At 47.9% G+C, this 24,468-nt stretch overlaps 1 protein-coding gene and 1 non-coding gene across 2 annotated transcripts in view; one reads left to right on the plus strand and one right to left on the minus strand.

Annotated features, from left to right (window-relative positions):
* Positions 1 to 123: 123 nt before the first annotated feature.
* Positions 124 to 24,468, plus strand: part of Pitpnm2 (phosphatidylinositol transfer protein membrane associated 2) — a 132,167-nt gene continuing 107,822 nt past the window's right edge. The window contains exon 1 of the mRNA XM_028765863.1: positions 124 to 146. The gene's annotated coding sequence lies outside the window, so the exon portion shown is untranslated. The remainder of the gene's footprint in view (positions 147 to 24,468) is intronic.
* Positions 18,260 to 18,366, minus strand: LOC114620197. Its single transcript, XR_003711280.1, has one exon. It is a non-coding gene; the product is annotated as a U6 spliceosomal RNA (small nuclear RNA).

A 24,468-nucleotide genomic window follows, 5' to 3' on the forward strand; every position in this document is an offset into this window, starting at 1 on the left:
CCGGACGCTCGCCCCGGGCCAGATGGCGTCGGGGGCGCGCGGGTCCACGGGGTGCAGCCGGCCGGGCCGGGGCCGTGGGGCCCGCGCTGCCCGGGACGCGGCGTGAGGCGGCAGCCGAGGAGCCCGGAGCGCGGCCCGCCGAGCGGGTGAGTGAGCGGGCGGGAGGGTGGACGGGCGGGAGGACGGCGGCCCTTCCGGGACCGGGGGAGCCCGCAGTGACGGGCAACCGTGCGCGCGGCCTGCTGTCCCGCTGTCGGGCCCTCGGGATGCCGCGTGGGAGAACCGTGTGAGGCGCGGGATCCCCGCCCCGGGTATCGCTTAGTGACCATCCCCTCCCGGTTCGGACTAGTCATGCTGATTCCTAAATTCCTCGGTTGTGGAGGACCCCCTCCTCCCCTCCCCCAGAGACAAGTGTCACAGCAGGTCAAGGGGCAGGTGTGTTTGCAGTGCGGGGCTTGTCCCAGGAGACCCCCACTCTCTGGAGCTGGCAGGAAGCGCAGGGCAGAGCCATGGTCTGGGTTTCTCCTGCATCCATACAGCCTTGCAGTCTTGCCAGACAGGGTGGGCATTGGAGCCTAAGGGTGGGGTGTGGCCGGCCCCTTTCTATCCCAAAGCTTCCTTTCCAGATGTCCTGAGAGATCCTAGATTCTTAAGGTCGGGACAGGGTGGGGACTTCCTCTTCCACTGACCCCCACGTTCTTTCCTATCGTTGAAAAGACCGATGGGGGGCTAGCCAGAGGGAAACTTAAAAATGTCCCCTTTCCCCAATGTATACAACCACCATCTCCCTCATCCTAAATGCTCAGCCTAAGTAAAAATTCTGTACAAATGCCATTCGAAGGCAAGGCCTCTAGCTTCATGCCCCTTTAATGTACCCTTCTTGCATCTGCCTTGAAATCCCGGGATTCCTCCCTTTATTCCCTTCTATATCTCAGAAACTCTTAGGCCTACCTTCCTCCCAAAACTCAATTCTTCAAGAGACCATAAGCAGCATCCTTTGTCTACTGCCAGTTTCTCACCTTTGCCCCATCTGAGAGTCACCCCAACTGATAGGGTAGCCCGTCCCTCAAAAAGTAAATGTATGGCCGCAGGCACCCAGCCCTGGGCTCCTGTCCCTGCTTTGAACCCCCTACAGCACTTTTGTTACTGTGGCTCTTATCGCTGTCTGCCTTATAGATACTTTTGTGCCTAGCTTATCTCCCGGGCTGGCTCTGATGCTCCCAGGTGGAGTTTGATTCACATACGGTCTCCCACTGAGGTCGGCCCCACTGTGTGCAGCCAGCATCCACGGGAGCAGAATTTCTTCCGACACTGGCCTCCCTGACCTTTCCTTGTTTGGCTTCTGGACTGCTGTGGTCAAATTCTTTTCTCTTGTAAAGAAACCGTGTTCTGGGGTTGTAATGGATGCCCAGACCACTCTCACTGCAGAGAAACACAGTGACTTGGAAGGGCTGCTCTCAGAGGGAGTGACTTTGCCAAATGACTGGGACAGCACATTCCCTGCTGTGGAGATGACCAAGGCCTGGCTAGGTCGGTAGGTGGTGAATGTTGGCTGGGCAGCTGGCTTTCCCCTTCCCTTCTCTGCCTGTGAATACTTGAGAGGCTCAGGGGAGAGAATGGAAGAGTCCAGAGGTCTGGATTCCATGCTTGCCTTTCCCTAAACTTGCTGTGTGAGTTAAAGAGTTGAGTGGCTTTTCTTGGTCTTGGTTGTTTCTTATAGAATCGAAAACTCCCTGTTTCTTTATCCCTGCTTATTTCCAGTTGTCTCCCTTTTGATGTGTGTCATTTGTCACACTCTTAAGTTCCAGCCCTCCAGGTTCCCTTGAGCTTTTCCAAGTCTCCTTGTGCCTTTTCACTTCTTCCCTGCAGGAGACTGAGCTAGTCTGTATTCCCTGGCCTTGACTGGAGGAGGTTGATCCCTTCCCTCCATCTTTGAGCTGGCCTCATCTGGAGTTCTGTTTCTACATGCCTCCCTGCTAGACCGTAACTTCACAGATGGTCAGGCCTAAATCCTATTCCTCTGTCCCCTGTGCGTCACACCCAGTAGGCACTTAGGGAAACATTGTCTAGACAGTGTAAGCGACAACCAAGAGCCCTCCTTTGTTATAGTTTGTATTGGCCCCTTCTCTCTCGTGCTGCCTTCCTCCCAATCCAGAGGCCTGTTTTACTACCAGGCAGATTTCCTAAACAGCCCATCCGGTTGAGGCTTCCCAGCTTAATCTTTAAGAAGAGCCAGTAATGAAGTATGTGCAGTTATTTGTAGAGATTAGCAGAGAGAGCATCTGTTGCTTCAAGATCGCTGTCTTGCTGCCTTGGGAAGAGCCCAGAAACTATGTGCTCAGGCACCGGAGGGCAAGGATAGGCTCCTGGGCAGCGCCATTTGCCACCAGCAGGAGAGGCTGGTGTTGATGACCAGGAAGACCACCCCAAGGGAGCCATCAGGTACCTGCAGATCAGATCTCAGCTCTGCACAGGAGAGATAAGTCAATCCTTTGCACACAGTCACCCCAAAACTACTTAATAGTAACTTTGCCCCTCTGCCTCTAGGCTCCCAACAGCTAGGAGGTCTTTACACAGTTTCTCCTCAGATCATGTGATTGATGGTTATTAAACCTTTATTGGATACCCAGGGAGGTTTACAAATAGAGCCAGGAGAGATCTGATGTGTTCTAAAACCTCGTCTTAGGTCAATCCATCTGTTAACAGCTCCTTACAGTGTTCCATATGGAAAATAATGTTTGTGGTTCCTTTTTAAAGGTTTATTTAAATTACTTTGCATGTATGAGTGTTTTGCCTGCAGGCATATCTGTACACCATATGCACTCCTAGTGCCCAGAGAGGCCAGAAGAAAGTTGGATTCCCTGGAACTGGAGTTACAGAGTGTTGTGAGCTGTCTTGTGGGTGCTGGGAATTGAACCTGGGTCCTCTGGAAGAGAAGCCAGTGCCTTAATTGCTGAGCCATCTCTCCAGTCCTGGTGGGTTTTTTTGTTTGCTTGTTTCCTTTAGAATCTAGGGACAGACACACTTTGTCTTCCCTGGGAAACTAGGCTACTTTTTCTGTAATAACAAGAAGGAAAGTGGGTAAGGCAGTGGTAGATTGTTTACGTCCTCTGAGCTACAGTGTGTACATGGTACACATGCGTGCCCGTATACACACACACACACACACACACACACACACACACACATACATACACACTGCATACAATACCTGCTATTGTCCCCAAACCTCCCATTTTTCCAGAGAAAGAAACTGAGAGAGATAGATCAGCTGATTTGGTCAGACTCTGCTGGGATCTGTACCACCTCCTTCTGCCTTAATGCCACGCTGGTTTGGGTTTTCCTACTGATCATCATTTTCCTCATTGGCATTCTGCATACTCAAAATACAATAGCAGATACATCCCATGTGGCAATTATACCTTAGAGTCTGCATGTTTATTTCTACTTCACTGTTTGTCTGTCTGTCTGTCTATCTGTGTTAATCTGTTTATTTATAGTCTTAGTTTTTGTGTCTGTGTTCGTGCATTGCATATGGAGATCAGAGGGTCTCACTTGTCACTTCCTGGGTGCTTTCCACCTTGTATTTTGAGAGAAGGTGTCTTATTGGCAAGAGACTTGCAGAGTAGGCTGGACTGGCTGGAGCCCTGGAGAGTCCCATTCTCTCTGCTCTGCCTCCCCACTGCTGGCATTACAAGCGTACGTCACCGTGCTTGGCTTTTTATATGGGCTCTGGGAATTAAACTCAGGTCCTCTTGCCCCAGCCCACCACATGCTGGGGTTAAAGGTATGAGCCGTTGCACCTGCATGATCTATATATTCTCTGTGAGCCATCACAATAAGTTTCTCCACAGCAGTGGACAGAAGTGAATTAGATATTGTGAATAGCGCTTCACTTGATGCTTATGCGGACTCATAGTGTAGTTTGAAGAAAGTCCCAAAGGGATGACTTCCCAGGAGGGTTGTAGTTGGAGAATTGTTTTTTTAAGAGGTAAAAGCTTTATTTTGGCTTATAGTTTAAAGGATTCATTCCATTCTAGTAGGAAATGTATGTGGTGGGCCAGGAAATGGAGGGAATGGTGGTTAGGTAGCATTTTGCCATAGCAATGATAAAGACATATGTAGGGCTATGTTTAAACTCTATGGAAGTTACTGTGGGCCCATCGGAGCAGGGTTTCTGAGCCAGGGAGTGGGAAACTGCTCTAACCTGATGGGTTAGGCTGGTGGAGATCCCATCTGACAATGCTGGAGGTGGGTTGGGGACTGCTGTTAGGAATGAGAGGCAGGGATATCCCAGGGCCACACTACCATCCTAGAGCCAAGGTCCCTGTTTGCCAGTGAGTCTTCTTAATGTCCTTGAGTCAGCCGGTGGCAGCACTTAATCTGGTGAGTATAAGGTGCTGACTTCCTTAGGCCCAGCCCAGCAAACACTGGGACAGACCTCTCTCTGCTAAACCTTTATGGTGTGGACACAGAGAACAGTGAGGTGGGGCCAGGCTGGCGTTCGCTGAAATTACTCATAGCCACAGTTGCCCTTGCCAGAGGACAAAATGGAAGGTAACCAGCAGCAGGCAGAGATCCGGTAACAATCACAGCCACAAGCTACAACCTTGGGGAAATGACAACATTGACGAATTAGTGCCACAGCACCCGCTCCTTCCTGAAGTCCTACGCCACACAGCTTTCCTTTGGCACCCTACCTCTGTATTGTGGAGAGAGAATAAGGAATCCTGGGTACAGTACAGCACGGGAGACTCAGAGGCTGATTCTGAACTCCAGGCTGAAGCTCTTGCTGTTGGATGTTCTGGCCACCTGCAGACAAGGAAGCAGTTGACCTCATAGGGTGAATGAACACTGTTGTAAGAGTGAAATCCACCGTGCATCATGTTACCTGGACAGTTGAGTTGTCCTAGTCAAAGTATTTTTGTTGTCCAAAGTCACACTGGACCCTAAACTGAGGGACACTGAGCCTTCGCTTAGGAGAATAAAGGGTTAGGTTTCTGGGAGCATCTGTTCATGACCTTTTCATCAATTAATGGACAGGAAACTTATTTAATGTGTATTTCTATTAGAAAACATCTTGCTTAAGATAGATTACTGCTTCACTGACGTTCACCTTGCTGTAGCCCAGGCCTCAAGGGAGCTCATCTGACACGCGTTTTCTTGGCATGTCATAACCTGTGCTCAGGGACTCCAGACAGCGCTCCAGCACTGTGCTGGGGGCATTCTGAACAACAAAAATCACCAAAACTCACGGACATGCAAAACAATGTGGCACCGAACAACCACAGAAGGGCACTTGCTTACTGTATGAGAGCAGAAACAGACGGTGGACTGTCACCTTGCTTCTCCTCAGTGGGAAACCTGCACATCAGGCAAGCCACATTTGCCATCTGCAGGAGTTTGTGAATGACCTTGAAGATGTTGGGAGCCTTGATTAGGAGTTACAAGTAGATTTTTCTCTTTAAAAGAGATATTTTCACTCATGTTTATGTGTGTTTGTCTGTGTGAACATATGCCACATGTGTGCTGTGCTTGAGGAGGCCAAAAGAGTGCACTGGGAGTGGAGTTACAAGGAGTTTTGAGCCAACAGGATACTGTAGCTTTAATTTTTTTAAAACTTATTTTTAATGATGGTTTTTAAATGATTTAACCTTTCTTGTGACCCACCACCCAGAAGAAGTAGTGGGAAAGAAAGGATACGGGGGAAATGGACCTATTTAAAAAGATCTTTTGGAGCAACTCCCGTCTGTGTTGAATGGAAATCGGCTGTTCAGTTCACAGGTTAGTGGGCAGAGGCAGCTCCATCCACTCATAAACACCTCACAGATACACCAGCAGTCCAGTTTGGTAGAGTCGGGTTAGCAACAGCGGTGACACGATCTAGTAGGACAGCCAGGCCTCAACCTCGGCTCAAGTCAGCAGGAGGGACCAACAGGAACACCAGGAGAAGTTCTCGGCTGTGCCTCTCTCAGAGAAGTGAAGATCAGGGAAGATGTGAGACCCACAAGCATTGCACAGCTAGCTGTGCCAGCAAGCTCTGTCCCTCTCTCACTCCGTGTAATCCTATCTATACCCTTTAAACATCACGTGTCCTCTACATGTCTTGTCTCAGTATGGCTCTTGCCTCAGCATGTGTCTTGGCTCAGCATGGGTTCTTGGAAGCGGCAACAAACTGCAGCAGACCACCAGAAGTTTGTTGGTGTGTTTCTCTCTGTGGAGTCCTGACAAATGCAGTTTAAGTATGCAATGTAAGGCGGACCAATATATGCCTGTCATTAGCAAAGAACCCTTCATCATACCTCCTTTCATGTGTTTTAGCAGAACATCCTCTCTCCTGTGTCTGCTTCATTGAAACATTTCTTCAGGAGTCGGCCTTAGCCTTTCACACCTGTGTCCACTTTAATGGAATGTTCTTTCATGTGTTTGCCCTAGCAAAAATCCAGCCGACTTTCCAAAGAACCCTCCAGATTCCACATCAGGACACAGCTGTTAAGAATCTAACTCAAGGGCTGGAGAGATGGCTCAGTGGTTAAGAGCACCGACTGCTCTTCCAGAGGTTCTGAGTTCAATTCCCAGCAACCACATGGTGGCTCACAACCATCTGTAACCCGATGCCCTATTCTGGTGTGTCTGAAGACAGTGTACTCACATACACGAAATAAACAAAAACCTTAAAAAAAAAAAAGACTCTAACTCAGGTCTTCTGAGACATCTCTCCATCCTGAGAAGTAGGTCTTAGTGACTAGATGCATTTACAAGTATGCAGTCCCCCAGTAATGGTGGTCCTGACATCCTGGATATCTGTCCACCTCGGAATCTTGCTGCTACATAGCCTGTGCTTAGTGAATGAAGGTTAGGAGTTCAGGACCTGGCTGGTGGCAGAGTCTCATGTGTGCTTGTTATCATAGATGCTGAAGAAAGGAGACCTGTCTGCCCTTCTCTTTCCTGTAGCTTCTTCCAGAAAGCCCCACTTTCTGTTGGACAGGACCTATGTCCCTTCTCCAAAAGCAGAGAGGGACCAGGTGCTCTCATGGGATAACAGCAGCCTAGCGCCTGCCCTTGTTGCAAGCGGCTGAGGACAGGTTTTCATCCTTCTAAAGGAGTGGTTTCCCAAGGAGGTGGTCAGGCCAAGCTCGAGCTTCTACAGCTCAGGCTTACAACAGAATCTTCCCAAAGATGCTGTGGACCCCTGTTAAAGGTTCATGGGTCTCCAGATCACTTCTGTTCCTAACCCCCGGGGCTCCAGTTCACTCCAGCTCCTTCCCCACCCAGGGCTTGCTTTAAGAGTGGCTCCTGACAAGGACCTTTCTTGCCTGGGTCTGCCCAGGCTGTTCCTCTTTCCTACTGTTTTCCCTCTGGGATTAGGTGTCGAGTCCTATTACTCCTGAGGACATGAGTGTTCTGTCAGAAGTGGGCATTGAGTACAACTGGGTGGACAGAGGAACAGCTCCCCTTGGCCCAGGGGTAGGGCTACCCCATGGTCAGACTATGCTTATCTCTCCTGAGAAGAAGCACACACTTCCTTTCCTCTGCCCAAGGTCATAATTGCTTTTCTTGCCACTTTGTAAGAACTGACTCTTTACTTGCATTTCTTTTTTCAATGAGAAAGAAAAAGCAAACATTTTTTGCAATTAGACTTTTTCTCACTTGGGTAATCACACTGAAAAAAAAAAGCATTTAAGTCTTTTGAAAACCACACATCAGCGAGGCTGGTGGTGGGGACGGTGGGGAGGCACATTCCATCAGCAGGGCTGGCCAGACACGCAGGCGATTCGGTGGACTATAGCACAAGGAAACAGTGATTTCACATTTATTTGGGGTTTGCTCTTTGCAGCATATTTCAATTAGTTCGTCAGTGTTGTGCATCTGACAGGCCAAACGTTTATTGTGGTTGGACCATCTGGGAGGTGGGAGGCCCACAGTCTTCCCCTGTGGCAGTCAGTAACTACCAGTCTAAGGAAATTTGTTTGATGTGTTTAAGAACCCAACACTAAAACACCATTAATAACAAAAGCCTCTGGAGTTCCGAAAGCACTCTCCCTTGCTCAGCCGTCAATTGGACATGCATCACCTAAGACTGCATGTTCCCCCATGCTTGACATTTTCCAATACAATGAAGCAAAGTCCTGAAGTCGTTCATTTAATTGGCCCAGAGCACAGTTTGTATTAAGGTAGTGAGGAGCTTGCTAATTTACACTCAGGCGCCACAGAGCCTGAGCACTGGCTGCTGGGGTAGCAAGGGATGTGTGTCATGGATTCCTGCCATTAGCAAGCAGAGCAGTGGAGCTTCTAGCCCATACAGTGACTGAGAGCTCTAGATTGATGTCAGTTCCCAGCGGTGGGTGATTCACAGAAGCATCTTGAGTTCATGGTAATGACCGCTGACCAGTGCTGCTTGTCCTGCATTCCTTGGGTAGTAGACAGTCACGTTTCCTGACTTCACTAGCTTTTTTCATTTCACCTTGGTTATTGCCACCCGACCAGTCCTTTCCTGAAGAATGTTCTGTCTGACTTTCCAGTGGGAGGCCAGGGGAGGGGAGGAATTTAGAGTCAAATAAATAGGAAAGCCAGAAGGAGTACTGGGAACAGACAAGAGTGTGACCTTTCCACAAGGAGCAACGGCATTCCCTGTCCTAGAAGCTCTAGGATTATGGGGCTGGACAGGACAGTGGACTGGGATTAGCACTCAAGGGCTGAACTACAGGTCAGCTCATAAAATCTGAGATGCCCCATTCACTAGAGGCTGTGCTGGTGGCCTGGTGTGGTGTGACTGCTACTTGAGTCCATTCTGGTAGCATCTGGACCATAGCCCACCAGGTTACTCTGGGCTCTAGATTTCCTGCTATGGAGGAGGCTGCTGTTCTTCTCTTTTCTGGGAACCCAACCACAAGGAACCCAGATCTGCCCCCTCCCCTGCTGGACACACTGTGAGGGGCTGTAGCTTTTTTGTCCTGGGGTCACCCATGCCTGGTACAGTGACTTGGTGCTGATTTGGTATCTTGGACCTATCTGGGAAGCAGCGGTAAGGAACCACTTAGCACTTTTCCACCTTTATGTGATGCCTCAGCCCCTGATACTATGCTTGATTCAAAACACTCAAGGTCTGTAGACAGCAGGAAGAGCCTGAGGTCACCATTGGGTAGTTATTCATCCTTTGCCCATGCTATTTCATGATTTCAGTTCCAGCATTCAATATGTTTGCCACTGGCTCAGACTCCAGGCATAAGGAGGTCCCCATTCCTCATGTCCCTGTTGTGTTGAGTCACACTGCTGTAAGTGACCAGACTCTGGGTCATGCTGCTATTGCTTTTAATCTGTCAGTGTTTTCCTATCGGGTTGTGTCTAAGCCATACAAAGAACTTTGAAGTTTGAGTTTGTGTGTGTTGCTTCTTTTCTGTTTTCATTGTTGTTGTTGTTTTGTTTTTCTCCAAGAGGGAAATAGAATTCCTCTTCTGTTTGTTCTGAAACTTTTGCTTTCCAAAAAGAAGCCAAAGGTCTTTGCCTGACAGCAGATTCCCTGATAAGATCACATTCGCTAGGATCCTCTCTATTTATGGAGTTTTGAGGCCAGTCCTGATCCTGTTGTTTAGTCATCTAGGCTTGCATCACTGGAGGTCAGAGGTTAGGCACAGAGGTGTGGGTCTAGAGGTCCTGGGAGTAAGTGTTTTTTTTTTTTTTTTTCCTACCCTAAAGAGAAAGCACGGTAGCCCAAGGGATTCTGATATGTGGCCTCCTTTCTGCAGGGGGTAAGGTGGGACTTTATAAAGGTTCTGAGTGATGTGGTGCTTGCTCAGGTAGGGAGGGAATACCCTGGAACCAGGGTCCTCAATCTCATCATTCTCCTGTGCTTGTCTAGTCTTCTTGATTTCTTCCTCCTTAGAGAAAACACAAGACCCAAGGTGTTGTGAAGATGGTAGTGAGAAGCCAGCCAGGAGAGGAGGAGGCTGGATCTGGCTTCTTAGAGGCTACTAAGCCAAGGAACTCAAGGGTCTGTGACTGCTGAAACACAGGGCGGTGAGGAGCCGTGGACTCGAACCCTGTCTTGTTTAGCTTTTGTCAACTTGACACAAACGGAGTCATTTGAGAAGAGATAATCCAAACTGAGGGGTTACCTCCATTAGACTGGCTGATAGTCAAGTCTTGGAGGAGGCATTCTTTTGATTGGTTTGGAAAGGCCAGCTCTCCACAAGCAGTGCCATTCCTGGGCAGGTGGTCCTAGAGTATATAAGAAAGCTAGCAGAGAAAGCCAGAAGGAGCAAGTTTATACGTAGCATTCTTCATGGCCTTTGCTTCAGTTCCTGCCTCCAGGTTCCTGCTTGAATTTCTGTCCTGAATTTTTTTTCATGATAAAAGCTATAAGTGGAAATAAACTCTTTCCTCCCTGACTTAGTCAGGGTTCTATTGCTGTGAAGAGCAGTAGACCAAGGAGACTATTATAAGAGAAAGCGTTTACTTGGGGGCTTGGTTATAGTTTCAGAGGTTTATTCCACTGCCATCACGGCAAGGAGCACAGAGGCTTGTAGGGAGGAGCTGGAGCAGAGGCTGAGAGCTACATCCTTACCCATAGAAAGCCACTCCCAGAGACACACTTCCTCCAACAAGGCCATGCCTCCCAATCCTTCTAATCCTTTTAAATAGTACTATTTCCTGGTAGCTAAACATCAAAATATGAGGAAGCCCATGGTGGGTCATAGGTATTCAAACTACCACACTCCCCAAGTTGCTTTTGGTTGTGGTATTCATCACAGCACTAGAAAGCAAACTGCTCCTTAGGCAGGAGTTGGGTGTTTCTCTGGATTTCCAGGCAGTGTGTTCAGAGCAGCAGAACCTGCTTAGGGTGCAGATACTCTATTGAGGCTTCGATGACCATTTGAAGTCATACTTGCATTCCTGGCCTCATGGTTTAGCTCCTGGGGCTCAAATGTCCAGTCAGATAGGACAGGCTGAGTACTGGGACTGGTTCAGAACTTGAAGTAGAGTCCTAGGGTCTCAGGACTAGGCCTACCTGTTCTCCCAGATTGTAGATTGGCAGCTTCCTTTTTTCCTCTGGACCTTGACAGAGCACTTGAAAATCCAGGATCCCAGCCTTTGGACACAGGGGAGGTGGAGTGGACTCCATAAGGCAGAGGCATGTGGAGCTCAAGAAACGGGCTAGGAAGAAAGCAGAAGAGAGGCAGGAGGGGAAACTTCCACACAAGGAATGGGTGGCAGTGTGATGGTGTCCTCTTTTTAACTCAGGTGTGCTGTGTAGCTACAGTCTCATGTTGGACTTGATCACTGCTCTGGTCCTGACACAAGATCTTTCTGAGATTGTACTGATTCACATTCCCTTATTCAGGAAGTGGGCATACCCATGGGTGTACTGCTGTTGTTGCTGTTCAAGGATCCTTACCAGTCCTCCCCGCTGGAAGGTTAACTCCAGAGGTGGTGCTTTTTGGTGGGGTTGCTACCATTCACCGCACAGTGAGACTGTCTTCAGTGGTACATCTTTTGTGAATTGTCCGTGCAGCGGGTGTGACTCTTCAGTGGTATTGTTATCCAGTGGACTTCTCACTTGTGGAGCTGCCTTTGAATCATCCATGCTCTTGTGAATAATTCCAGTGATTGCATTAGCTCACCAAGCTGGGTTATGTGGAATCCTTCCATTGGTGCCCTCTCTGTGTGGGGAGAATAGATGCCTCGTCTCTTTACATTTTGCCAGGGAAGGTCATGTGATAAAGCATGGCGGCATTCATATTGTGAGAAACTAGACACATCCTCTTTCTCATTCCAGAATACTGTACCCCTTAAGAGGGGAACCCCATACCCATTGGCAACCCCTATTCTCCCCTCCCCTCCCCCACCCCCAACAATGAAGAGGCATTTTCTTTCCATAGTCACCTATTCTGGACATCTTCTGTAAACAAGCACATAATGTGTGACCTTTTGTGTCTGGCTTCTTTGTCACTCAGCATCATATTTTCAGCGCCACCAGGTTGTACTTATGTCAGTGCCTCCGTCCTTTTTTTCCTGTGACAGAATACGCACAATATAAAATCCATCACTCTGATCATTTTAAGTGTGCAATTTAACAGCTGTAAGAACACTCACATGGCTGTGCAGCCATCCCCACCATCCATCCACAGAAACCTTTCATCTTCCTGTGTTGAGACTCTGTCCCCATTAAACAGTTCTTCACCCTCCTCCCCAACCCCTGACAGCTATTCCCCTACTTCTTGTCTTTATGGATTTAAGACTATGGGGATGTCATATTGGTAGCACCATGCCTCATTTTGGGACTAGCTTCTTTCACTTGGTGTCATAGCCTCAGAGGTCACTTATAGTATGTACCAGAATTGCCTGCCTTTTAGGGGTGAACAACATTGTATAGACAGGCCACATTTTGTTTGGATGTTTCTGAGTCAGTGAGACTTTGGCCTTGGTTTACTTCTAGTTGAAAAATGAGCCGGGTAGTGGTATACCCCTTTAATCCCAGCACTCAAAAACCACAGACAAGCAGATTTCTGAGTTCGACACCAGCCTGGTTTGCAGAGCAAGTTCAGGACAGCCAGGGCTACGTGGAGAAACTCTGTCTTGTAAAACAAACAAACAAACAAAACCCCAAAACAACTAAAAGGGGAAAAAAATCATACTTGGCCAGGAGGCCGAGAGCTAGAGGTGGGGTGGCCTTTGACCATCACACCTCCCTGTGCCTTGGCTTCTGTATCCACCTCTAAGGATGCTGGGCAGGAGATGGTCCAGGAGGGTGGTTTGTATGTGCGCTATCATCCTGATGCGTGTATACAGGGTTTTTATGTCACAGGCATGAAGGTTAGTAGGTTTCAGTCTCACCATCAGAGCATTCTGAAGCGTCTCACCTACAACATGGGCCTGTGAAGGCTCCTTCCCATGCTAAGGACCTGGAGCAAGGTGCAGAAGGAGGCAGGTGTCTTGGCTCTCAGTGGCCTGAGTTTTTACTGATTCCCTGCAGGTAATGGTAAGGAACACAGAGGACACGTGTTCCCTGGGTCATTGTCCTTTGGTGCTCAGGAAAGGTAGCCAAGAGAATGACATGACACCAGTAGCCTGGGGGAGCTGAGTGGGAGCAGGAAGTCAGCCTGGAATTCAAGAGGTCACACTTGCTTTCATTGCCCTAATTAACTATCCGTGTGCCTGAGGAACAAGCAACTCGGGAAGTCCATTACCAGTGGCCAGTGAGGCCTGTTGTGTTTCCCATTCATGATTAAGGATACGTAATGATTAACTCAGACCACGAAGAATGGCTAGTTGTACTCACCATGTTCTACTGCAGAATTTTCAGACTTTTTGTAGATTTACCATAACATAGTCATGCTAGGAATCCATGTTAGAGATTACACAGAAGAGGAAGGGGAGGGCAGCTCTGCCCAAGGTCACACAGATGGAGAGGCAGGTTGAGACTGAGGGAGGAGGCATCCAAGAAAGAGGAGCAAGTGGCCCCTTTCTTTAGTCCTAGGATAAATTTTTATTTATTTTCCTAGTTTTAAAAACTCTCAGGGCTGGAGAGAGCTTGATAATTAAAAGCATTCCAGCTCTTGCAGAGGACCTCAGTTCAATTCCAGGAGGCCCAGCTGCCTCTGGCCTCTCTGGGCAGCTACACTTACATTCACATACCTACCCACGTACAGACACATAATTAAATCGTTAACAAAAATGTACATTCACGGTAAATTTACAAAGACAATTTAAAAGTCAGATAGTTTTACGGTCTGTCGGTAGATAAAACGTATAGCCACAGGATGGATATGTGATATAGCACCGTGCAGATTAAACTTGAGGTCATTATGCTAATTGAAGCAAGTGAGTCACAGAAAGTACTGCATGATTCCATCGAGGCAAATGTACCGAGAAGCCAGGCTCAGAGAACCAGAGCGAACGGTGGTTGCGAGTGGGGGTGGGGTGGAGGTTATGGGGGGGTGGTTTGTAACAGGCAGAAAGCTTTGATGACATGGAACTGAAGTCTGTAACATACCATACATGTGAAAATCTGAGGGGACAGAGCCTATGTGAAGTAGTCTCACTTTGAGAATGTTCCTCAATCACCTTTAAAAGGCTTTAAATAGGAATTGGGGAGATGACTCAGCAATTAAGAGCATCTGTTACTCTTCCTGGAGACCCAGGTTCGATTCTCAGCACCCACAAGGTGACTCATAACCATCTGAAACTCTAGTCCCCAGGGGATTCGATGCCCCCTTCTAGCTCTGAGGGTACCAGGCATGTACATGGGGCACAGACATACATTTAGGCAAAATGGCCATATATATATATAAAATAAAATTAAAATGAACTAGCCATATAAAATGGCTTTAAATAATCAAGTAGCTTTAGAATACATGAAAGGTAGTATTTCCTGACTATGAGCATTAAAAAAATCAAAAAAACCAAACACTCTTTCCTTCCCCTCAGTGATGAGGATGTTCAGACACTAATTATGTATGCTAGGCAAGCGTAGCGCTTTGTACCCACCCCTGTCTCGTTTTCAGCCACACACGAAGCTGTTGGTTTGCTGTCATGGTCCTGCCACTGGTAAAGGTTCTGTCCAAGACATCTCTCTTTCACCTTTGGGCTCTCCTGGACCAGGCTAAGCTTGGTCTCTGCGTGTGATGTTCTGGCTGATCTGGCAGTGTCCAGTCGATAAACAGCTTCCACCCATGGAAATGTCCATTTGTAGGGATCTCCAGGCTAGCCCACTATCACAACACACCCTCCCTCAGTCCTGCCAAGCATGGCACCGTGTGCTTTTTGTGCCATTTGCTCCATGCCATGCCCTTACTTTACTACACAGTTGCCTTTGACGTCAGCCTATTGTAGAGAAGAGAATGCTGACGCCAAGGGGAAGGCAGTGTCCTCAAGGTCCCCACCTTCTAGTCTCAAATGCTGGCTGCCCTGTTCTGAGCTCTTCACTGACCCGCTGTTTTAGGCACCTTACCACCCTGAGTACCCATTTTGGGGTTGGACAAGTCTGGGGTCACCTACTAAGTAGCCTGCTGGGATTCCTTCAGGATCTGCCCAGAGCACTGTGTGAACTGTGTCACAGAGCCTGTCACAGAGCACTGCTGGAAAGAGAGTGCTTCTCACTGTCAAGGCTGAGGAGCCCCTGCGCTGGGCTGGCCTGCTGAGAAGGGGAGTTTGCCTGCACAAGAACTAGAATGCTGGCGACTGCAGGCCTTCCGGGACCACCCACACAGAGCCCATTAGCTCAGGACCTTGGCTGAGCTCTGTTCCTGGAGGAGCTGAGTGTGCTGTTGCCTTTCTAATGGCCTAAGGGCCTCTCTTGTTGAGATCTTGGTCCCCAAGCTTTTCAGAGTCCCACGCAGCCGGAACTGGACAGGCAGGGCTTTCATCAGGTAGAGGTGCTATTTTTAGCTCCACTGCCTGTGTCACTCTGTCACTATGGAGATATCAGCTAGTGGCCCATAAGGATACATGCCTCCACTAGCAGGGAGGACAGGGGGCTGCTTCCTTCTCAGGACTTCTAAGTCAGGACCTTGGTCAGCATGAACAATCTTTCTCTTTTTCTTTCTCTCTGAGAGAGTGGGAGAGGGAGGGAGGGAGGGAAGGCACTGGCATACCACAGAGGCAGGCGCAGTGGTAGAGTAATGGCCAAAGGGTTGTCTCTGGGTGTGGCCCTGGGTGTGGACAGCGCCCACAGCTATATTTTGTATTGGCTAGACTGATAGAGAAGAATGGGGACCCCATTTGAGAGGTGCCCTGTGGTCTTGGGGGACTGCTTCACCTCCTTACACCTTCATGTCTTCATGGTAAGAATCCATGCCCTACTTTCTTGGATCTGATGACATGATTGGGGAAACTGAGTTTATGACAAGGGATGAGGATCATATGACTGTGTGTGTGAGGGTGCACATGCATGCACGCGCGTGTGTAAACGTGTATGTGTGTGGACCTGTGTGTGTGTTGCTAAGGTTGTCCTCAGGAGAACATCTAGACTCCTCCCACTGTTTGCTTTTCTTTTTCTTTTGTCCTCTCTATTTGAAGGTAGAGAAGAAATGGAAGGGAAACATTCTTGCCTTCTTTTTGTACTAATTGTAAAAGATGGGACAAGGAATGAGGAATAAGCCCACCCTACCTCTTATGTGTCATCCTACAGACTTTACGATAAGACTCTAGGGTCAGTCACAGTCTTTCTTCAAGAGCATGTGACACTCCCACGGCGTGAGTTGCTGAGGCTCAGAGAAGTTAAAGTATTTGTCCAGAGTCACACAGCCAGTGAGCCCTAAAGCAGGAACCTGAAATGAATCCTCCTGACTATTCCAACCTTGTCCTGTGCTGGGTGCTTACTGGTCTAATGTGGATACCTGGCCACCGTGGGCCATGAAGCCACATCCTGTCAGTTGTATCTGTTTAGAGTCTTGGGCTTCTCTATGATCTTAAACCTCTAAAAATAAAGTAAAGTGAGGGTTAGAGAGGATGTGGAGGAGTTGGTGGGATGGAAGACGCTGCAGCAGCTGTGGAGAACAATTACCACATGACCAGTGAGTCCACTGCACAGGCCACCCTGTGAGAAGCAACAGCAGAGGCCCCAGCAACTTCTCGCCAGTGTCCACAGCAGGACCGAAGATCATAACCAAGAGCTTGGACTTTGCAGCACCAGATTAACAACATGGTCCATGCATACAGTGGAGCATTCAGCCATAGACAGGAATGGAGTGTTAGCACACTACACAGGGACGAAGCTTTGACAGGATGTGCTGAGTGAGGGAAGACAACCACGGAAGGTCAATGCCACGTGACCCCACTCACTGTCAGGCCCCAGACCAGAGGTGGAAAGTAGACTGGTAGTTAGCAGGGGTCAGTGTGGAGGGAAGCTGGGAACTGTTTTAGTGGATGATGAGATGTTCTAGAATAGCAGCATTGGCCGCACAGCCTTATGTTTGCACCTAAAGGCTGCTGGACTAGAAACTTCAAATGATGAAATGGTAAAAGAAAGAAAACGAAGAGACATCTCAAGCTCAGGAGCTTGGCACAGATCTTAGAACCCCCGGTGCTCATGGGCCTGATGGTGCCTCACTGTTTATGCAGGCACGGGGACAATGTTCACATCTGTGGCCTGCCTGAGACCTCCTGCACAGCAGGGCCCCAGGTTCTTCTGCAGGGGCAATCCTGGCAGTTAGCAGCCTCATGCCCGTGTGAACAACATCTGTCTCTGTGGAGCACCTCTGCACCTGACATTGGGCATGTCCTTTTATGGCACTCGTTTGCTCTCAGCAAGTGGAAAGATAAATACCTTTTCAAAGAGCAGATGCCAGCTGCCCACGGCCCCTGCCAGGGTCCCCAGCTGCAGAGTGGGTGGAAGATAGCACTGCTGGGGGGCACAGGATGCTGGCGGGGACATTGGATGTGGGTGATGTAGACAGCTTGGGGAGCCTTGCTGCAGATCTGCTGGTAGACCCTTAGTGGTCCTTGTGTTCCCTCAGAACCTTTCTGTTCTGAGGAATATAGGAGCAAGGGAGAGTATCCAGCTGGGCCTGGCCAGGACTCCAGTCTTTCTGAGTGGTCACAGCCAACTGAGTCTTTATTTCTCATTAGGACCTCAGGCACAGGGAAGACAAGACTGGCAGCAGAGAGGGGATCATTGATCATGGCTGGGGAGGGGCCACCACATGGAACCATGCTCTCCCTGTCTCTTAGATCCTTTGAAGGACAGACGGCAGCGGGTAGTCTCTCTTGTGTCTTTTTGTTAGCATCTCAGGGCATCATAACTAAGTACCAAAAGCTGGGTGACCTCCAACACTCAGAATTCATTCCACACAGAAGTCCAGATGCTGGATGAGCTGCACCCTTCCTGAAACTGCAGGGAGAAGGTGTCCTACCCAGGTCTCCCTCCTAGCTGCCTCTGATAGCCGGGACTTGCAGACTCACAGCTACACTGTCTTGCCGTCACGTGGATTGCTCCCTTTGCGTCATTCTGCTTTGGGTGTTTAAAACTTTATCTATTTGTTGTATATGTGTGTGTGCACATGCATGTGTGTACATTCTGTGGCATGCATATGGAGATCAGAGGACAACTTATGGGAGCTGATTCTTGTCCTGGGGATCAAGTTCTGGTCATCAGTTTTGGTGCAAGTCCCTTTACCTGCGGAGCCATCTTGCCAGCTCAAAAGCTAGTTTTATTTATTTATTTATTTTTATTTTTTTATAATTTATTTTTTCTCAAATCGTAATTCATTCACACAGGGGTTATAAACACAGAAAGGCAGGATGTGGGGAAGGGAATGACAAAACTATGGAACGCTTCTCGAATTTGCGTGTCATCCTTGCGCAGGGGCCATGCTAATCTTCTCTGTATCGATCCAATTTTAGTATATGTGCTGCCGAAGCGAGCACTAGTTTTATTTTTTTAATTTTTGGCAATATTGTCAGTTGAACCTAGGACCTCATGCATTCTAGACCATTACTATAAGACCAAGCCCTGTGTCTGTTTTCTTATAGGGACTAAATGCAGTCAGACTTGATTAGGACCCACCCTATGGACCGTGATCTCACCTGGGTTAATTATATCTTCCAAGACCCTATGTCCAAAGCCGTGTTTCTGAGAAGAACATGAACACAAGCAGTTATCCTTGCACAGCTGTTTATGTGTGATAAGTAGCTATGTTTCTCCTGACCTAGGTGTAAGATGGGTGGTTCTAGGATCTCCCCATTTTTCTCTTCTCCACTGCACTGAGCCTTGCATAATGACACTCAGACTCAGCCCTTTTTCTAGCTAGGAGCCCCAGCACTTATCACGGGGAATCATGACTTGCAAGGTGTTCATGGCTTTAGAGTCTCACGGGGTTCTCTTCCCTTCCCCTTAGAGCCAAGGAGATCAGAATGGCTCTGTGACTTTTGGACACATCAGCTCCCTGTGGGAACGTCAGCCTCAGCATACAAATGGAGTGGGAACTGGCTACTGCCCACGGTCCCTTACAGTTTGTAATTATTTTCACTGTTTCCCAGCTGAGAAAATTGTAGACAAGAAGTATGCCTTGGGGCCTTTGAGATGGAACTCCATTCCAGAGGCCGTCACTCTTGCCTCTTTGCCCTATTATCTGTGCCACCTCCTGCAGGAAACCTTCTGTGACTAGTTTGATTTATGTCTAGGGTCCTCACTGTGCCTGGTGGATGCTGCATTGGCTCACAAGGGCTAGCTGGCTGTCCCCATGGTGTGCAGGCGCGTGCATGTTTGTGCGCCTCCCGTGGTTTCCCTGAGCTCCTTTCCTCTCTTCTGCAGCAGGACTTTCTCCTTTCTTTGCATCTCCCCATGTTTCCCGAGTAGAATGTCCATCGCAGAACTGGTTACAGCCTCATAAATGTAAAAGATAATAAACATTAGGTGACCTTCTAAATGAAAGAAAATAAAAATAAAAAAGGGAACCAAAACTGTGAAGATGATTTGGGTAAGTGATGGCAAAGCATTTGATGGAGTTAAGTTTTTTTACTCTGAAAGACAGAAACCCAGGGGCAGGTGGAGCTTTCTGCAGGATACCATCACCCATCAGTGCTCACTCCCCTTTGTGAGCCAGCCAAACACTCTAGCGCAGATTCCAAAGCAGGCCTGAGGAGCAGCTACTCCTGGACATTGCAGCATGACAGGCAGGGTCCTGAGGGTGCAGCTAGAGACATGAAACGACCGTAAATGTCCGTTTTAAGGCACACACCCTTCTCTTTATTAGTCACTAGTCTAGATTCAAGCAATGAAATAGTCTGGAACAGAGAAGCACACATAACTCTTAGAAAAGAGGTTTTAAACATTAATTAAAAATTAATGTTTTGAGTGGATGCACTTGTCTTGGGTTTGTAGAGTAGATAAACTGGAAGACAATCAGCCGTGCAGTAGCCAGACAATATGGCGGCCAGTTAGAAGATAAGTAAACAACCACCATTGCGTTCTAGTGTGTCAGCAGAAACTGGTTGATGAACTTGGTGGGGAAGAAACCTCTGATACCTGTTCGCTTGGGTGTCAGGAGATGGGGCCCCCATTTTCCAGTTAATAAGAGTGACATTCAGGCAGTTCAGTCAGCTGCCTCCTGGGACTCAGGATCTCAGCAGACCCCAGAGGCAGCGATATTCAGGCTATAGTGCAGAGTGCTCCAGATCTCCCAATGGAGTTCTGATGAGTCTCTCAGAATGTTCTAGAACATATTTGTGCACCATTAAGTCATCATCACAGAAGCGGGATATCCATTATCTTAGTTCTGGATGGTGGATGCAATTCTGGGAAAGATAACCCATGCTCCATCCCAGAGTAGGTCTCGGACTGTCCCTCTGGCTTCGAGGTCCCTCCTTTGGCATCCCAATGCTGATGTGTAGTCTGGAACGGTGCACAGTGGATTCAGGAGAGCCGGACGAGAGAAGCAGGGTGGCTTGCTACCTACTACTGGAAAGCAGAGTCAGCTACTGCCACAGCACCCGCTGTGCAAGAGCACCTTGCCAGCCAACCCATCACATTTCTTAACCGTTTTTATGATCTTTCTCAAAAGCATTTCTTAACCTGCCTTTTCATTAGTAGGAACCACTGGAGATAGTTCAGTTGATGGCTGAATCATGGTACTGAAGGGAGGTATGGGACAGTAATGTCCCCTCATCACAAGCTAGGCTGTTTTCTGAGACCACAGATGAGTGATCAGTGTATGTCCTCCAGGGCTCTCAGACTGATGCCACTAGGACCCCACAGTTCCTTTCTCAATGGCCTAGCCTTTTTCCTAGTTAGTTTGTTTATTCTCTCTCTCTCTCTCTCTCTCTCTCTCTCTCTCTCTCTCTCTCTCTTGCTCTCTCTCTCCCTCCCTCCCTCCTTCCCTCCCTCCCTCCCTCCCTCTTCCTTCCTTCCTTCCTTCCTTCCTTCCTTCCTTCCTTCCTTCCTTCTTTCTTTGGTTTTGTGATTTCTCACTTCTACCGTTTTTTGTTTTTTTGTTTTTTAAATCAGAGGATGCTTCTCTGACACTCCAGCGGGCTACTATGATTGCCATAGGCTAGGCTCTGTGCTATAGCTTCTCTTCAAAGCCATATTATGACTGGCTGGTCAGCCTAGTAAGGGCTGCTGCCATCCTGCTCTGCCGGCCTGTGAAGAGGACAGGAGTTGGAGGCGAAGATGCACGAGTTCCCCAACTATGCATTTAGTGATCCTGGGAGAGTCCTCAGGATTGAGTCAACTCACAGGAGTTGTTTAGTGGGGCTTTTTTTGTTTGTTTGTTTTTGATCATTGAAGGAGGTTCACAGAATTAGTTAATAATGTTGTTCCAAAAAATGTATTTTGAAGATATTTGAACCGCTTATTTTTTTTTTGCATTTCTTGCCTCCTCCCATTCTCTCACCTTCCTTCAATCCCTTTCTCCTCCTTTCTTCATTCCTTAATGAGGGTCAGAGGGTGGAGACAGGGTTTCACATAGCTCAAGCTAGCCTCAGTCTTGTTATGCAGTCTAGCCTGGTCTTCAGAGCTTGATAGTCCTGTCTCCATCTCCCAGCTCCTGGGATTACAGGTGTGTACTACCACCTCTAGCTTTGCTCTGCTATTTCAAAACAAGTAGTAAAGTCAGCATTTTAAGATAACTATTTTATAAAAAAATCAAATAATGTAAAGGTCTATACATTGCATCATTAGTGGTGTGTGTCACCTTTAATATCCTGAATCTTACTCATGCCTCAGAATCCATCCCAGTTTATAACCTTGCCTTCTCTAGCAACATAAGATTTCCAGTCTTCTAGTATCCAAAGAAAGTTTTCTAGTTTCCAGTGTTTTTCTTTGCTATTCAGTAATCATTTGCTCACTCATTCATTTTTAAAAAAGCAAATGGCAAAACATTGAGAAAGTTGTGCATGGCACGTGACTCCAAAGATAAATTTGATTATGTCTGTGATTTATGGGACTAAAACATATATACTATAGAAACAATAAAATAGGAAGGTGTGGTGTCTTTTTCTAAAACTGCTTGAATAAACAAAACATCTTATGGTCTGAGTGCAAACGCCAGACATCGTACCACCCTTGTCTTCAGTGTCTTAGTTTTCCTCTCCAAGGGCAATGTTAGGCAACAGCTCTGTGTGTGTTTGTGTGTGTTTATCTATGAGTGTGTGTGCTTATTGTATGTATGCATGCATGTTTCATGTGTTTATGTATGTGTTTGTGGTTATTGTATGCATGTTTATATGTGTGACTGTGTTTACATGTTGTATGTGTGTCTATGTATGTATGTTTATATATGACTGTATATGTGTGTTTTTTCCAAGACAGTCCCTGCATATATCAGTATGTATTGTTTTAAGGGACAGAAACAGCTGCCTACTCTTACACACTGTATTTTGGACTTACCAAAGTGTACACTAGTGAGGGAACTCCTGTTGCTGCGTTTAGCATTGCCAGATTTCTCAGATGATCAGCTCTGTGTTCCACAGATGGGCCCTTCTGGGAGAGTGTTCGTGGAGTTTGGGGTGCTGCTATATAAGAAGCAAGGGTACAGCAGCGGGTTTTGATTCATGGTTCTCATGCAGACACCCTGTCACCTGGGGAACAACTTCTGGAGGCTGCATGCTCAAGTCCTTGTGGGTCTTTTCCTTCTACTTGGGACCTTTGTGGCTGAATTCTTCCCACAAAATAGTGTCAGCCTGCATCACGATGTACGGTGTGTGAGTAGGAGGGGTTGGTTGGTTTTTAACCTCAAAACTCCAGGCGAGGAAAGAGGTTTTAAGTAAAATGAAAATCTGAGACAAGTCCTGGTTGAGGGGCTTGTCCACTCAGAAGACAGGCTGCAGTCAGCAGGCAGAAGCTGCCCTGCGCATTAGACCCATGTGTATACATCAGAGGGCCTTTATGTTCAGGAGTCTTGTCTTCAGACTAGACTGTAAACTTCCTTCCTCAGAAGAGGCAGGGAAGGGGCTTCCTCGGCCTTGCCTCTCCTGTCAGTTTGTCCATCACAGGGCATCTAAGAAATGACTGGAGCTTCCTGGGTTCCCATTGTTCTAGCCTGATAAAAATTTTGTTTCAGGAATACACGTGTAGGGGGGCCCATATGTACTTAGGAGGACCTTCCACATGCTTGAGTTACACAGACCTGTAAAATCAAAGCTAATTTTCCAAATAAGGACATTGTAAAGGGCTACAAAAGTTCACAGAAGTCCCTAGGAGTTGGGGCTGGAGTGGATGGTTAGTTTGTGTTTGGTGAGGACAGAGTTCAGTTTGGAGGATGAGGACTCTAAAGGCAGAGGGTGGTGGCTACAGTGGTTGCGCAACATGATAAATGACCTTAGTGCCACTGAACTGTACACTTGGACATGGCCAGCACAGCACGCGTCCCGTCTCCCTCACTTCATAGGAAAGCTGCAGCTCATTAGTACCTTCCTCTTCTGCCTGAAGGGACAGGAAGCAGTAGAAAAGACCCAGCTCTGGAGAAGGCACAGAGCTCTCAGCTTGGCCAGCTTGGTGCTTCTCGGCCCACCTTAATTGCTGAGAGCTTGTCCAATTCTGGAGCTCACTTACTCCCTAGGCTCAGGCTCAGAGATGTAGAGAAAAAAGCTAGGGATACCAGAGTCGAAGAAGGCACCCCAAAAAGTGAATGGCCGGGCCAGCTGAGCCTCCATGGCCTGAGGACCTGTGTCCTAACTGGGAGGCCTGGCCTACCCAGATCTACTGTTTGCAAGTGTGGCTCCAGCCTGCTGCTGAACCTTTGGAGCCTGACACAAGCGAAGCTCCTAGTGACCTGGGCACAGCCCTCTTCCTGGTTTTCATGTTTTCCCCACGGCTCAGATAGAATTTATAAAAAGAGCATTTGCCTGGCTCTTCTCATTGCAGATGGGCAGAGCAGGTGTCTATTTAGAACCCCACCGTGGCTTAGAGCATCTGCTCATGGGTACTCCCCTCTGCTGGGCTCAGGGTTCCAAGCTGCAAGGAGAAGCTTCTTGGAGACATATTGGCTCCTCACAGCTGCCCACCGTGCTGAAGGTGCTCTGTAAGTGAAAGCTCTTACCCACACTGTACTCGTTGTCAGGGGACACTGCCACTAAGGCTCAGTGCTGGGCCATGGCCACTGAGTACTCATTCAGGATGGACAGGAATTGTCTCAGATGTGGATGGGACTTTGCTACCTCTGGCCAAAGGCTCTAACTTTGGGCATGGTCTCCTGCCTGTAGGGGAGGTTTATGGACCCCACCCATTGCAAAGAGAAACACAAAGGGAAGACCACTGACCTTCCAAGGGGTATTTCAATACAGAGAGGCCCCTAACTGGAGTTGGCTCATCCTAGTACCTAAGAAGTAGTTAGAACAATATGGCCACTTTAGCTAAAACAGATTCCAGGGAGCTGGTACCCTCCAAACCTATACAACCCAGGGAGTCAGAGCTGTCAGACTACAGCACATTTATTTTCTGGTCTCACAACAGACTTACAGACTTGTTTCTTTCTTTCTTTCTTTCTTTCTTTCTTTCTTTCTTTCTTTCTTTCTTTCTTTCTTTCTTTC

This window comes from Grammomys surdaster, unplaced genomic scaffold (assembly GCF_004785775.1).
Source record: "Grammomys surdaster isolate TR1022 unplaced genomic scaffold, NIH_TR_1.0 166, whole genome shotgun sequence".
Classification (NCBI taxonomy): domain Eukaryota; kingdom Metazoa; phylum Chordata; class Mammalia; order Rodentia; family Muridae; genus Grammomys; species Grammomys surdaster.